The sequence below is a fragment of the Herpailurus yagouaroundi genome, unplaced genomic scaffold (genome assembly GCF_014898765.1).
Source record: "Herpailurus yagouaroundi ecotype Mexico unplaced genomic scaffold, PumYag 28, whole genome shotgun sequence".
In the NCBI taxonomy this organism is placed as follows: Eukaryota; Metazoa; Chordata; class Mammalia; order Carnivora; family Felidae; genus Herpailurus; species Herpailurus yagouaroundi.
The window spans coordinates 17,145,149-17,159,964 of NW_024412376.1; positions in this window are offsets into that span (position 1 = coordinate 17,145,149).

Genomic DNA, 14,816 nt, shown 5'->3' on the forward strand with positions numbered 1-14,816 from the left:
GGTTTGAAATGTGGCTACGAGGATATTTAAATGTTTATATATACGTCATACATATTTGTATTAGATAATGTTGCCTTCACCTATTAAACATAGAATACTAGTATCTATTGTTCGTGGATATATTTTCTTAAGTGATTAAAAATGAGAACATATGAACAGGATGGATACATTCCAACTTCAGGGTGGGGTTCATCTCTCAGGAGAGAGGCCATGGATACTATCTGGGAATGGTTTAAAGGTGGGGTCTGTTATATTTGTAAGTTTTTATTTATTAAAAAAAGTCTGAAACAAATGTGTTAGGATGCTGGATTTCTACATTTTTGTTTTTAAAATAATTCATAATATTGTTTGGTCCTTGCCCTTAGAAGTTTATAATCTGTCTCCTGCAAAATATGACCACGTTAATTCATGCATATGTGTATGGTTTAACAATGTATCAGTTTCATATGAATTTTACTGAAGTAATGATTTGTGGCTAGGCTTCCTTTACACACAATACAGTTTTAAAAAGGCCCAGTTAGGGGCGCCTGGGTGGCGCAGTCGGTTAAGCGTCCGACTTCAACCAGGTCACGATCTCGCGGTCCGTGAGTTCGAGCCCCTCATCGGGCTCTGGGCTGATGGCTCAGAGCCTGGAGCCTGTTTCCGATTCTGTGTCTCCCTCTCTCTGCCCCTCCCCCGTTCATGCTCTGTCTCTCTCTGTCCCAAAAATAAATAAACGTTGAAAAAAAAAATTAAAAAAAAAAAAAAGGCCCAGTTAAACACTCCTTTATTGCATACTAGGATCTTTTCTAGGCCTTAATAATTGAAACAGGGCCTTAGCCATTTTAGAGTTCATTGTCTAGTAGACATGCTGCCAAAGACTGAATGTTTGTGTCCTCCCAAAATTCATACGTTAAAACCTAATCCTCAGTGTGATGGTGTTCAGAGGAAGCATCTTGGGGAGGTGATTAGGCCAGGAAGTCGAGCCTTCATGGATGGGATTAGTGCCCTCCTGAAAGAGGCTCCTGAGAGCTCCCTCATTCCTTTTGCCCTCTGAGGACACAAGTGACAAGATAGCATATATGAACTAGAAAGCCAACTCACCAGACGCAGACCTGCCAGCACCTTGGTTTTGAACTTCCCAGTTTCTAGAACTATGAGAAATACATTTCTGTTGTTTATAAGCCACCCAGTCTATGGTGTAATTTTTATAGCAGCCCAAACAGACTAAAACATATGCCTCAATAAAATGAGAAAAGGTACAAATTTAGTGCACAGGAGGCAATAATTCATCTCTGGCAAGTAGAAAGCATTCTTGGAGTAGGTGAACTGTCAATTCTCAATGCCTGATTTAAAATATATCTACAAGTGACTCTATTGTTCAGACAAAGAAATTTTCATAACAACCATAGTTCATTGTTTATTTCTACAAATCTTCATATTCAAGGCAGGTAAGAATTCCTTCCTTTAAGTATTCACAGCATAGGTTGGAATCAGGTTTTGGGGAGCTTCAAACTTCTATAATTTGAGGGGTCTTCTGTTTATCTATCTATCTATCTATCTATCTATCTATTTATTTTTATTTTAAAAATTTTAACGTTTATTTTTGAGACAGAGACAGAGTATGAGCAGGGGAGGGGCAGGGAGAGAGAGGGAAACACAGAATCCGAAGCAAGCTCCGGGCTCTGAGCTATCAGCACAGAGCCCCACATGGGGCTCGAACCCACAAGCTGTGAGATCATGACCTGAGCTGAAGTCAGAGGCTCAACGGACTGAACCACCCAGGCGCCCCAATAATTCTATTTTATTACAGTGTTTTACACCATGATTTCTTTTACTTAATTAAAATAAAGCAAGCATACAAAAATGCATAAAACATAAATGTCCAGTTTAAGTAGTTATGGAAAAATAAACATCTATATAACTGCTACCCGCATCCAGAAAAAAGAACTTTGTGGAATTTTTGGTTGACATTGCATTGAATCTGCACATTAACCTAGGAGAGAATAGACATCTTTACAGTACTGAGCCTTCTAATCCATGAACATGATATAGTTTTCAATTCATTCAGATCTTCTGTAATGTCTCTTAATAAAATTTTGTCATTTTGCACAAGTTTTGTATATCTTTTATTAGACTTACCCATATGTACTTGATATTTCTGATGCTATTATAAGTGGCATCTTTTTAATATTCCATTTTCTTTGCCAATGTATAGAAATTAAGCTGCTTTCCCCCCCAAAATAATGTCTGGATTCAGCAAACTTTCCTATTCATGAAATTTCCTACTCATACTAATTTACCTATATATTCATTTAGATTATCAGTGCAGTCAATCACATAATTTGCAAATATTGAGTATTGTTCCTTCATTTCTAATTTATTTGCTTTTCTTTCTTACTCTGCTACATGGCTGGGACTCCACACCAGTATTAGAAAAGAAGTGGTGTTAGTAGGCATCCTTGTCCTGCTCTCAGTCTCAAAAGAAAGATTTTCTGTGTTTCGCTACTATATATATATAGTGTTTGAGACAGATAATTTTGTCTTTTTCTAAATGTTTATACTGTTTACTTGCTCATAATATTCTCTTATGTTTTTAATGTACACAAGATTTGTACTGCTGTTTCTCCTTTCATTCTGGATATACTTTCTCTTTTGAAACAGACCTCACTAGAGTGTTTTATCAATTTCATTTGGCCTTTTAAAGGACCAATTTTAGTTTTCTTCATAGTTTCTATTTTTTTCCTTTCTTTATTATTTTCTTCTACTTTGTTTATTTTGCTGTTATTTTACCAACTTCTTTACAAATATGTGAATTAGAAGCTATATCATCTCCCTATGAATACTCCTTTGCCTATATCCCACAAGTATTGATATGTATTATCATTGAGCTCAAAACGTTATTTAAATCCATCATGGTTATTTTGTTTTTAATGTTTATTTATTTTGACAGAAGGCACGAGCATGAGTGGGGTAGGGACAGAGAGAGAGGGAGAGAATCCCAAGCAGGCTTGAACCCACAAACAGTGAGATCATGACCTGAACTGAAATCAAGGGTCAGACACTTAACTGACTGAGCCACCCAGGCTCCTGATGCATAATTATTTAGACGTACATTTCTTAATTTCCAAACATATGCAGATAATCTGCTACCCTTACTGATTTCTAACATATTTGCATTGTCATTATAGAAATATGTATGACTTAAATCCTTTAAAATTTATTCCAGTTGGCTTTTTAACCAAGAATATGGTTGATTTTTTAAAAATATTCTGTGTTTAGGGGCGCCTGGGTGGCGCAGTCGGTTAAGCATCCGACTTCAGCCAGGTCACGATCTCACAGTCCGTGAGTTCGAGCCCCGCGTCAGGCTCTGGGCTGATGGCTCAGAGCCTGGAGCCTGTTTCCGATTCTGTGTCTCCCTCTCTCTCTGCCCCTCCCCTGTTCATGCTCCGTCTCTCTCTGTCCCAAAAATAAATAAACGTTGAAAAAAAAATTAAAAAAAAAATAAAAATATTCTGTGTTTAAAAACACATTATATTCTCCTATTAGGTTAGTATTCTATTTATGTCCATTGGTCCTAGTAATTGTGCTATTTACTTTAATGTATCCCTAGAAACTTTTTGTCTGCTTGTTCTACCAATTAGTAAGTTAAAATATCCTATGCAGGCTTGTAAATTTGTTTATTTCTCCTTTTCATTCTGTCAATATTTGCTTTACATATATTGAGACCATGTTATTTAGCTGACACAAATTTAGAATTGTTATATGAACCTGGAACTGAATATTTTAACATTCTGAGATGAACTTCCTTATCTCTATAATGGTTTTATTAGCCTTAAATTCTATTTTGTCTGGTTGGTATTAATATAGTTACACCACCTGCCTTTTACTTATTAGCGTTTGCATGATATACAGTTGACCCTTGAACAATGTGGGGTTTAGGGGGCTGACCCCTCATGCTCATGCAGTCAAAAAGCTGTGTGTAACTTTTGACTTCCCCAAAACTTAACTACCAAGAGCCTGCTGTTGACCAGAAGCCTTACTGATAACGTGATAACATGAATAGCCGATTAACACATATTTTGTATGGGTGTATGTATTATATACGGTATTCTTATAATAAAGAAATGTTATTAAGAAAATTATAAGGAAGAGAAAATACATTTATAGCACTGTACTATAAAAAATCCCCATATAATTGAACCTGTTAAGTTCAAACCCACGTTCCTTAAGGATCAACTATTTTTTTTCATCTTTTTACTCTCAGTCTTTCTGTATCCTGTTAACTTAAATGTGTCTCTAGAGAACATAGTTTTGCATTTTTTAAAAATCTAGTCTAATCTTTGTGTTAACCAGGGCATTTAGTCTATTTATAGTTACAAATTACTGATATACTTGGGTTTAAACCTACCATCATCCATCATATTTTGTGCTTTCTATTTGTTGTTCCTACTTGTTTTGCTTTCTTTTGGAGTATTTTAAAATAGTTCAGTTTCCTTGCAGTGAATTTGGAAGTTATAAACTCTTTTTCTATTCTTCTGATCCTAACAGGTACAGCATATATCCTTACTTTTTAAAGTCCAATATTAATCTTTACTTTGCCTTCTTTCCAGAAAGTACAAGGTTCTTTTGAGGATCATCTCCTCCCCGCCCCCCGCCTCCCTCTCCCCCCGCTTCTTTTGTTTTATTTGTTTATTTTAAAGTTTATTTATTGGGGCGCCTGGGTGGCGCAGTCGGTTAAGCGTCCGACTTCAGCCAGGTCACGATCTCATGGTCCGTGAGTTCGAGCCCCGCGTCAGGCTCTGGGCTGATGGCTCAGAGCCTGGAGCCTGTTTCCGATTCTGTGTCTCCCTCTCTCTCTGCCCCTCCCCCGTTCATGCTCTGTCTCTCTCTGTCCCAAAAATAAATAAACGTTGAAAAAAAAAATAAAGTTTATTTATTTATTTTGAGAGAGAGAGAGAGAGAGAGAGAGAGAGAGAGAGAGAGAGAGAGAGAAAGAGTGAGTCCAAGCAGGGGAGGGACAGAGAGAGAGAGAGGGAGAGAGAGGATCTCAAGCAGGCTCCACACTGACAGCATGGAGCCCAACGCAGGGCTTGATCCCAGGAATTGGGAGATCATGACCTGAGCTAAAAATCAACTCAAGTGACTGAGCCACCCAGGCAATTTTTAAGTTTTTCTCTTTGATTTTTTGTGGTTTTACTTCAATAATATGCCTTTTCTTTTTTAAAAAGAAAAGTACTTCATTTGGCTTCTTAAATTACAGATATCTTTAAAAAAATTTTTTTTAATGTTTATTTGTTGTTGAGAAAGAGAGAATCAGCACGAACGGGGAAGGGTCAGAGAGAGAGGAAGACACAGAATCTGAAGCAGGCTCTAGGCTCCAAGCTGTCAGCACAGAGCCTGACGCGGGGCTCGAACTCACGGACAGTGAGATCATGACCTGAGCCAAAGTCGGATGCTTAACCAACTGAGCCACCCAGGCGCCCCTACAGATTAATATCTTTAATCATTTCTCAGAAATTCTTAGCTATTATCTCTTCACATGTAATTTCTGCCCTTATTCTCTCCATTTCTGGAACTCCAGTGTATCCCCATGTATCTTCCATGTCTCTTACTCTATCTTTAATATTTTTAATTTCTAATTTTATTTTTTCCTTCCCTCATTGTGTATTGTTTCTTTTAGCCTATCTTGCAGTTACTCATTCTCTTTAGATACACTTTACAATTTATCCACAATTTTTATACTTTTAGTTATTCTGTTATTTTACTTTACATTTGTCTTTGGTTAAAATGTGTCAACTTCTGTAGTTCTAGTTCCTGGACAAAATTTATAAGCTTGACTTTTTCTTCCATGACCATAGCAAGCAGAGTGATTTCTTAGATCATGTTTCTTATTAAGTCCGTGTCTTTTGTCTGTTGTTTCTACTGGTGTTGGCTCATTCTTGATTCTTCTCGCATCCTATTATCTTTGATTGTTTGCTGTTCATTTTATTTGAAAAATTAATTATAGAAGTAATTTGAAGTATTGGATGATGTTATGTTTCTCCAGAGAGGAGTTTCATTTCCTTCTTGCAGGTGCATAAGGGTGCCAATAGTCCTGCATCAATGCTTGAGGATTTCTGAGCCAACCAAGTGATTCCAGTCCATATCCCCATTTTTGGACTATGCTTCTTGGGGTCCTATCATCGAATGGGAGTTTTCACTAGGGTTCTTGCATATTGGACTCTAACCCTAGATCCGTGTGACTGCCAAGTGCTTGGTTTTTCCTCTCACCTCCTTAAGTTGCTTGGTTATAAATAGTAATATTTATGTCAAAACAACATTCACTGATACTTTTTAGAGTGTAACATTTTGGTCAGCATATCACTGCTGTTTCCACTGTGATTTTCTTCGTACCAGAGCATGAAGCATACAGAAAGCAACGTAGTTCCCAGATAATGCTGGAGCTTGCTCTGGGCACAAAAATATATGTGGCTGACTACTACCAAGATGGAATGGTATTAATCATCAAAAAGGGACTGAACATAGCTTTAAATCCCCAGGATCAGAAAAGAATTCTTGGAACATCCCCTCATCCATAATCCAATGAGATCTCAAATGTTCCTGTACACTGTTTAGTTGCATGGGTTCAGGAAAAATAGTTTACTAAAATTCTTTTTTTTTTTTTTTTTAGCCACAGAATAAAGTGCTACTTCTGTCTGAGATTCTTCCATTAAAATTTTTTCTACACTGTATGCCTCAAATTTCTCATCAAGACTAATTCGTTGCATTATTTCTATACATAGTCTTAAAGTCATAGCAGATGTGAACATCTAAATAATTGGCTCTAATTTGGCTACTGACAACTGTAACATTCTTGTTCATTACTGAGGTCAATAATCATAGTACTTTCAGAGAATTTCTTCAAATCTTTTGAAAACATGGGACAAAAATTTATTATACTAGCTTTCTTTAAGAACACAGGGTCTGCTTAGTTCTGAACTTTTTCATTCATTCTCCTTTGACCAACCCAGAGCAGAAAGGAGAGTAGAAATAAATTCACAGACACTGAATTTTCAGCAAACAGCTGGAGAAAACCCCAAACTCCAAAATTCCATGAATGCTACAAAAGGCAAGTGAGACTAGCAGCACTAGGCAGCAAGCCCATGAAGGAAGTCAAGAGAACATTTTGAGAAAGAACTGAGATTGAGCAGAATCCAAACACTGACGAGGGAGAGACAGAAGATAGAAAGTGCCTAATCAGAGATAGGAGATCTTAGAAAGCACCAGTAAAGTACTTTTCTAAAAGCAATAATATCTTTGAAGGCAAATTGTCTCCCTGTGGCCTGTGAATAAATCAAGAAGTCAAGGACTCTGTGTGGAACCCCTTCAGAACCGGATTAGGTAATGAGAAGCAGAGTAAGGGTGGCTTCATAGAGTTGCCATATTTTAAAGAAATAGTCTTTTGCCATAGCAACAGTAGAGAACCCATGAAAGATGATATCCATAAAGCTACCCTGGCCTGCCTTTCTACTCCTGATTATAGTCCAGGAAAACTCAAGTCACTCAAATAGGAGGATTATGAAAGTCACCTGCATAATATCCACTCAAAAATACAGTGAGAAAACTGTGAGGTAGAGTAGACAGTTTTCCTACAGAAGATGAAAATTTACCAGAATATTGTTATAAATGAAATTTATAATTCTATATCCCAACGTGAATTTGAAAAACTTACTGAAAGATTCATCCTGTGAAGTAAAAATCACAAAGAAGTAATAAAGATAAGACTCAGGTAGCAGGGAGCTAGAAAACAGGTTATTAATGTCTATATTTTATATGAATCTAATCAGAGAATTGATTATTTTGACATTTTAGGAATACAAAGTGAAGAATTAACTTTACTCAGAAAAGAGGTCTGGTCTTTACCCTCATGTCCTAGGAGGTGATCTCCAAGGAGAGTGGCTTTGTTTACCTGGAGCTTTGGGCCAGACTGGACAGTTTAACAATGTGATTTATGATGGGGGCTCTGGGGCACATGGAATCCTCTCTACCTCTGGAGGGGTTGAATGCTAAAAATCTGCCACAAGGGCAGTTAACCACACCTTGTAGTTGAGCCCCAATACAAACTATGGACACCAGAGCTCAGATAAACTTCCCTGGTTGGCAGTATTTCCTATGTATTGTTGCACAGCATTTCTGGTAAAGTAACACTGTCCACAACTGACAAGGACAAGACAACGACAAGGACAGGACAACGACAAGGACAGGACAACTGGAAACTCCATGTATGGAACTTTGCTGAACTCTGCCCTGTGCACCAATTCCCTTGGCTGATTTTATCTGTATCCTTTTGTTGCAACCATAACTGTGAGTGTAACAGCTTTCAGTGAGTTCTCTGAGCCCTTTGAGTAAATTATCAAACCTAAGGGTGATCCTGGGAGCCTTGAACTATGAAGTTGGTGTCAGAGTAAGGTTGTCTCATATAGACTTCTTCCCTAACTTTGCAGGAAATTTTTGAAGGTTTTGCCACAAAGCATATAATTAGATTTTGTAAGTCATGCCTAGTGATAGGGTATGTTTTGTATTTATATGGAACAGACCCTGATGACTGTATGTGCGGACTATTTGTGTGCTTCTGTGAATTTTTGTAATACCAATAGTTCTTGCTACATTTATTTTAATCCTATCTTATCTTTGATATAGATAATAGGTTTGGTCCATTAAAAGGCCTGTTTAAAAAAAAAAATGAGGGCGGGGGCGGCTGGGTGGCTGTCGGTTATCCATTCATTCATGATTCCGCTGTTCCTGAGTTCGATCCTAGCATTGGGCTACCTGCTATCAGCAGGGAGCCTGCTTGGATCCTCTGTCCCCTTCTCTCTGCCCCACCCCCTCATGCTCATGCACATGTGCACATGCATGCCCTCTCTCAAAAATAATTTTAAAAAAACGAGGGCAAATTAATGATACTATTCTGATAAGGAAAAAGGTAAAATGTCTATTTTTGCCATTGGTGTGTAAGATTAACAATTCAGTCTAGCTAGAGAAAGTGTCACTCCTATACCTAGCAACAGTGACTTCAGGATATATGGACATAATGAGAAATTAACATTCTTTACGAGTTTCCTTTTCTTCTCCTGTGTTCTGTCACTTTAGCCACTTTTGTTACCTTCAATTCCCTTGAAGACCTTCCACCTGCTTGGCAAAAATCAACCTTGTATCAGTCCAATTTTAGTTGACTGCCACTCCCTCCAGAGTGTTTCACTGCAGGTTCTTCTCCCCATCCCTAGTTAATATCCAGTTGTCAACACTTTTTCTGCCCTCTTGTTTTAACCCCAAAACCAGCCTGCTATTTAACAAAGAAAATTGATGCTAACCATCAGAAATTCCCTAGTTGTCTTGTGCCTACAAACAAAACAATCTGCATTCTGACAAATCTCACAGACTTCTTTGTTTCATTTTGTTTTGTTTATTTTATTACCTCTCCTCTCCCACAGTTTTTTGTTCCATTAATTCTCTTTCCCTTTTTCTTTTTTTTTTTTTTCAACGTTTATTTATTTTTGGGACAGAGAGAGACCGAGCATGAACGGGGGAGGGGCAGAGAGAGAGGGAGACACAGAATCGGAAAGAGGCTCCAGGCTCTGCGCTGTCAGCACAGAGCCCGACACGGGGCTCGAACTCACGGACCGCGAGATGGTGACCTGGCTGAAGTCGGACGCTTAACCGACTGCGCCACCCAGGCGCCCCTCCCTTTTTCTTTGTCTCTTTTTACAAGCTGCAAGTTTCTCCCATGTTAAAACAAAGACCCCATACAAGGCTAATACCCCTCCTTACCTCTAGGAGGCCCTCTAGATATTTAACTAAGCTCTTGGATTTCTTTAATAGTCAAGCTCCTTAAAAGAGTAGTCTTTGCCTCCCATTACTTCCCATGCTTAAAACTCCTCTTCCCTTTCCCCATCCCCATTATTTCCTGTCATCTACAAGATGGTCTGAGCCCTTTATAAATTGGCCCCTGCCCGCCTCTGTAGCCTCTTTGATACCACTTCTCACGTTACATTCTATACTTCTGCATTACCCAGCCACCCTGAGCAAACCATACTGCTTAAAGCATGTGCGCTTTTCACCTGCTATTTCCTTTTTGTGGCAATTGCCATCCCTTCCTATTACACTGTCCCACCCTATTCATCCTTCAGACCCTACTGTGGGATCATCTTATCTCTGAAACCATCCTTTTAGAAGTTTGAGGGAACCAAGAAAACAACACTAGGACTCCTCACCTTGAAAGCCAGCTGGGACTTCTATTGCCCTTGCATTGAATCTACAAATCAATTTGGATTCTTAAACAATATATAAAATTTAACTTTTTAAAAAAATTTTTTTAACGTTTATTTATTTTTGAGACAGAGAGAGACAGAGCATGAACAGGGAAGGGTCAGAGAGAGGGAGACACAGAATCTGAAACAGGCTCCAGGCACTGAGCTGTCAGCACAGAGCCCGTCACGGGGCTCAAACTCACAGACCGCGAGATCATGACCTGAGCCGAAGTCAGACGCTTAACCGACTGAGCCACCCAGGCGCCCCTAAAATTGAACTTTTTATTATACATTACATATTATATTTGTTTCTAGTTCTTTTACTTTTTTTTTTTTAATGTTAAACTAATCTTGTTTAAATCTTGTTTAAACTAATGATGTTACCCTTTTTCTGTGTTGTCAATATTTTGTTTAGGATTGCTGCATGTATATTCATGAGACACTGGCCTGTAATTTACTTTCCTTGTAAAGCCCTTACCAGGTATTATCATCAATACAGTTGCCAGTGTTAGCAAATAAAATATGGAAATACTCAGTTAAATTTGAATTTCAAATAAACAAAATGTTAGAGTATGTGGGTATCCTGTGCAATATATTACACTGGAACATCATTCATTGTTTATCTGAAATTCAGATTAACTGGACAACCCTAGTTACCACTGTTTTGTTTACTTCACAACACAAGTTCACAGTGTTTCCTCTTTTTGTATTCTTTGGAAGAATTTGTAAACTTCTTAAATGCTTGGTAGACTTTACCGGTAAACCAATATGTGCCTTGAGTTTTCTTCATGGGAAGGGTAATTAGGGACTAAAGTTATTAATATATCAAAACCATTCAGATATTCTATTTCTTCACCTGTCAGTTTTGTTAAGACGTGTTTTCAAAGAATTTGTCCATTTCATATACATTTTCAAGTTGATTGAACATGATGTTTATCTTTTAATATGTAGGATCTTTATATTCTCTTGATCTTTATATTCTCTTGATTCTTCTGTGAAATGTTCTTTTTATTTCTAGTAATATTGACACAAATTTGACAGATTCAGAATGTTTCCATTACAGGGATCTTTCATCTTGCCCTTTATGGCCACACCCCCTTGACCCCTGACAACCACTAAGCTGTTCTCCATTTCTATAATTTTGTCATCTCAAAACAAAATATAAAAAAATCCATGGAAGTATACAGTATGTGACATTTTGGAATCGTTTCTCTTCATTCGATACAATACTCTGGAGATTCAACTAGGTTGTTGCCCATATCAATAATTTGTTCCCTTTTTGTGCTGAGTAGTATGGTATGGATGTAGCACAGTTTATTTAACCATTCACCTGATGAGGGACGTCTGGATTCTTTATAGTTTGGGGATACTATGAATAAAGCTGCTATAAATGTTCATGTACAGGTTTTTGTGTGAACACAAGTCGTTTTTCTGGGCTAAACTCCCAGGTGTGCAATTGCTAAGCTAAGTATTTTCGTATTCAGGTGTTTAAAACTGCAGCTGTTTTCAGAGTGGCTGTACCATTTTACACTGTCAGCAGCATTGTATGAGCGATCCAGCTTCTGTGTATTCTTGTCGGCACTGGGTGTTGTCAGTTTTTATTTTAGCCATTCTGATAGGTGTGTAGTGATCTTTCGTTGCGGCCTTAATTTGCATTTCCGTAATGGTTAGTCATGTTGAACATCTTTCTGTTTGCTTATTCACCATCTATATACCTGCTTTGATGAGTTCCTGTTCGTCTCTTTTGTTCATTTTCTAATTGGATTTTTCAAAAAGCTGTTGGGGTTTGAGAGTTCTTTATGTGCTACAGATATTAGTCCTTTGTCAGATATGTGGTTTGCAAGTATTTTCTCCCATTGTGTCACTTGCCTTCTCATCCTGTCTTAATGTTCTCCACAGAGCAAATTTTTTTAGTTTTCGTGAGGTCCAGTGTATCAGGTTGTCCTTTCACAGATTGTGCTTTTGGTGTTAAGAACTCTTAGCTCTGGATCACAAAGATTTTCTCCTGTGTGTTTTTTGTCACCTAAAAGTTGTATGGTTTCACATGTTACATTTAATTATATTATCCAAAATGAATGAATTTTTGCCTAAGTGCATAAGGTGTGACACTTAGGCTAAGGTTCATTCCTTTTTTTTTTTTTTTTTTTTTAATTATTTATTTTAAGAGAGAGAGAGAACCAGTGGGAAAGGGCAGAGAGAGCAGGGAGTAGAGGGCAAGACAGAGGATCCAAAGTGGGCTCCGAGCTGACAGCAGTGAGCCTGGTGTGGGGCTTGAACTCATGAACCATGAGATCATGATGCGAGCTGAAGTTAGATGCTTAACCAACTGAGCCACCCAGGCACCCCTCCCTTTCTTTTTTTAAATCTATGGGTGTCTTATCAGTTGTGCAAAATTCTTGGCTATTGTGTCTTCAAATATACCTTTCCCCCATTTTCTGTCTTTGCCTTCTGAGACTGGAGTTACATGAATGTTAGAGTTTTCCACGATGTCACATTTATATCTCATGCTCTTTTCTGTATTTTACGCTTTTCCTTGTTTTTCTCTGTGCTTTTGACCGCTTATTTTCTTCTTACCTATCTTCCTTTACTCATACTGACACTGTTTACCTTTTTTTTTTTTTTTATGCTCATTATTCAGAGTGCCAGGATGGCTCAGTTAAGCATCCAATTCTTGATTTTGGCTCAGGTTATGATCTCACGGTTTGTGGGACTGAACTCTATGTTTGGCTCCACATTCAGAGTGCAGAGCCTGCTTGGGATTCTCCCTCTCTCTCTCTCCCTCCCTCCCTGCTTGCATGCTCTTTCTCTCTCTCTCAATAAATAAATTGGCTTGAAAAAAAAAAAAAGAACTTGTGGCCATTAAAAAAAATAAAATAAATGCTTATTATTCTTTCTTATATTCCTACTTTATTTTAGGATTATTTTCCTTATAGTACCTACTTCAGAAGTCTCTCTTTAGAGCTAGTCTGTTGATCTCACAATTTTCCTTAATCTTAAAATATTTTTGCCTTTATCTTTAAAGTTTTGCTAGTTGCACACAGTTCTAGGATGGATCATTCTCTCAGCATTTGACAGGTATTTCACTGTCTTCTGTCTTCCATTGTTGCTATTGAGAAGTCTGCTATCAGTCTATTTTCCTTTGTAGGTGAGCTTTCGTTCCTCTTGCCTTTTTCAAAATGATTTATCTTTGATATTATGCAGTGTCTGTGTTGTGGATTTCCTTTTATTAAACTACTTGAGTTACTTTATGCTTCCTAATTTTGAATTCATGTTATTTTTTATTTTAATGTTTTCTAATATTTATTTTTTTGAGAGAGAGAGCTGGGGAGGGGCAGAGAGAGAGGGAGACAAAGAATCTGAAGCAGGCTCCAGACTCTGAGCTGTTATGACAATACAGAGCCCATTGCGGGGGCTTGAACCCATAGACCGCAAGATCATGACCTGATTCAAAGTCGGACGCTTAACCAACTGAGACACCCAGGCGCCCTGTTATTTATTTATTTATTTATTTATTTATTTATTTATTTATTTAATTTATTCTAGAGAGAGAGCATGAGCTGAAGATAGGTGCAGAAGGCGAGAGAGAGAATCTTCAGCAGGCTCCATGCTCAGCACAGAGCCCAACATGGGGCTTGATCTCACAACCCTGGGATTGTGAACTGAGCTTAAATCAAGAGTCGGATGCTCAACGAATTGAGCCACCCAGGCAGCCCTGTCATTATTTAAAAATTCAGCTACAAAATTAAAATAATACCATCTCTTGCTCTCCTCTAGTCTTTTTTCCTAGGACTCACCATTTTGGAATATTGATAAACATTGTTCTATTTTCGAACTTCCTCAGCTTCATTATTTATATTTTTATATCATTCTTCTGTGCTTCATTCTAGGTAATTTCAATAATATCTTCCAGTTTAATTTTGTTTTCAGCTATACTTGGTTTAGCCCATTCATTGAGGTTTCAACAATTATGTTCTTTATGTTTGAAGGATCCATTTGGTTATTTTTCAGATCTTTCTTATCATTCCTGATAGACACCTGTTGTTTCCTCATCTTATAACTTCACCTTTTTTCTTACTAAAAAAAGTATTCTTCCTATTCTGAATCTAATGATTGTAATATTTGAATTACTTGGGTGTTCAGTGCTGGCTTTCTTCTTCATGTGCTTGGTCATCTCTGATTTTGTAGTTCTATTTATTTGATCAATCTGTGATTCTTCTCTTAAGGTTAATTTGGGCTATTTTCCATAGTGAGGATTTTCAACGTTTATTTATTTTTGGGACAGAGAGAGACAGAGCATGAACGGGGGAGGGGCAGAGAGAGAAGGAGACACAGAATCGGAAACAGGCTCCAGGCTCTGAGCCATCAGCCCAGAGCCTGACGTGGGGCTCGAACTCACGGACCGTGAGATCGTGACCTGGCTGAAGTCGGACGCTTAACCGACTGCGCCACCCAGGCGCCCCATAGTGAGGATTTTCATATGTTTCTGCCAAGAGAAAAAGTGTGCTGCCGACATACTACCATTATAGTTTTTTTATTTAATGTCCCCAC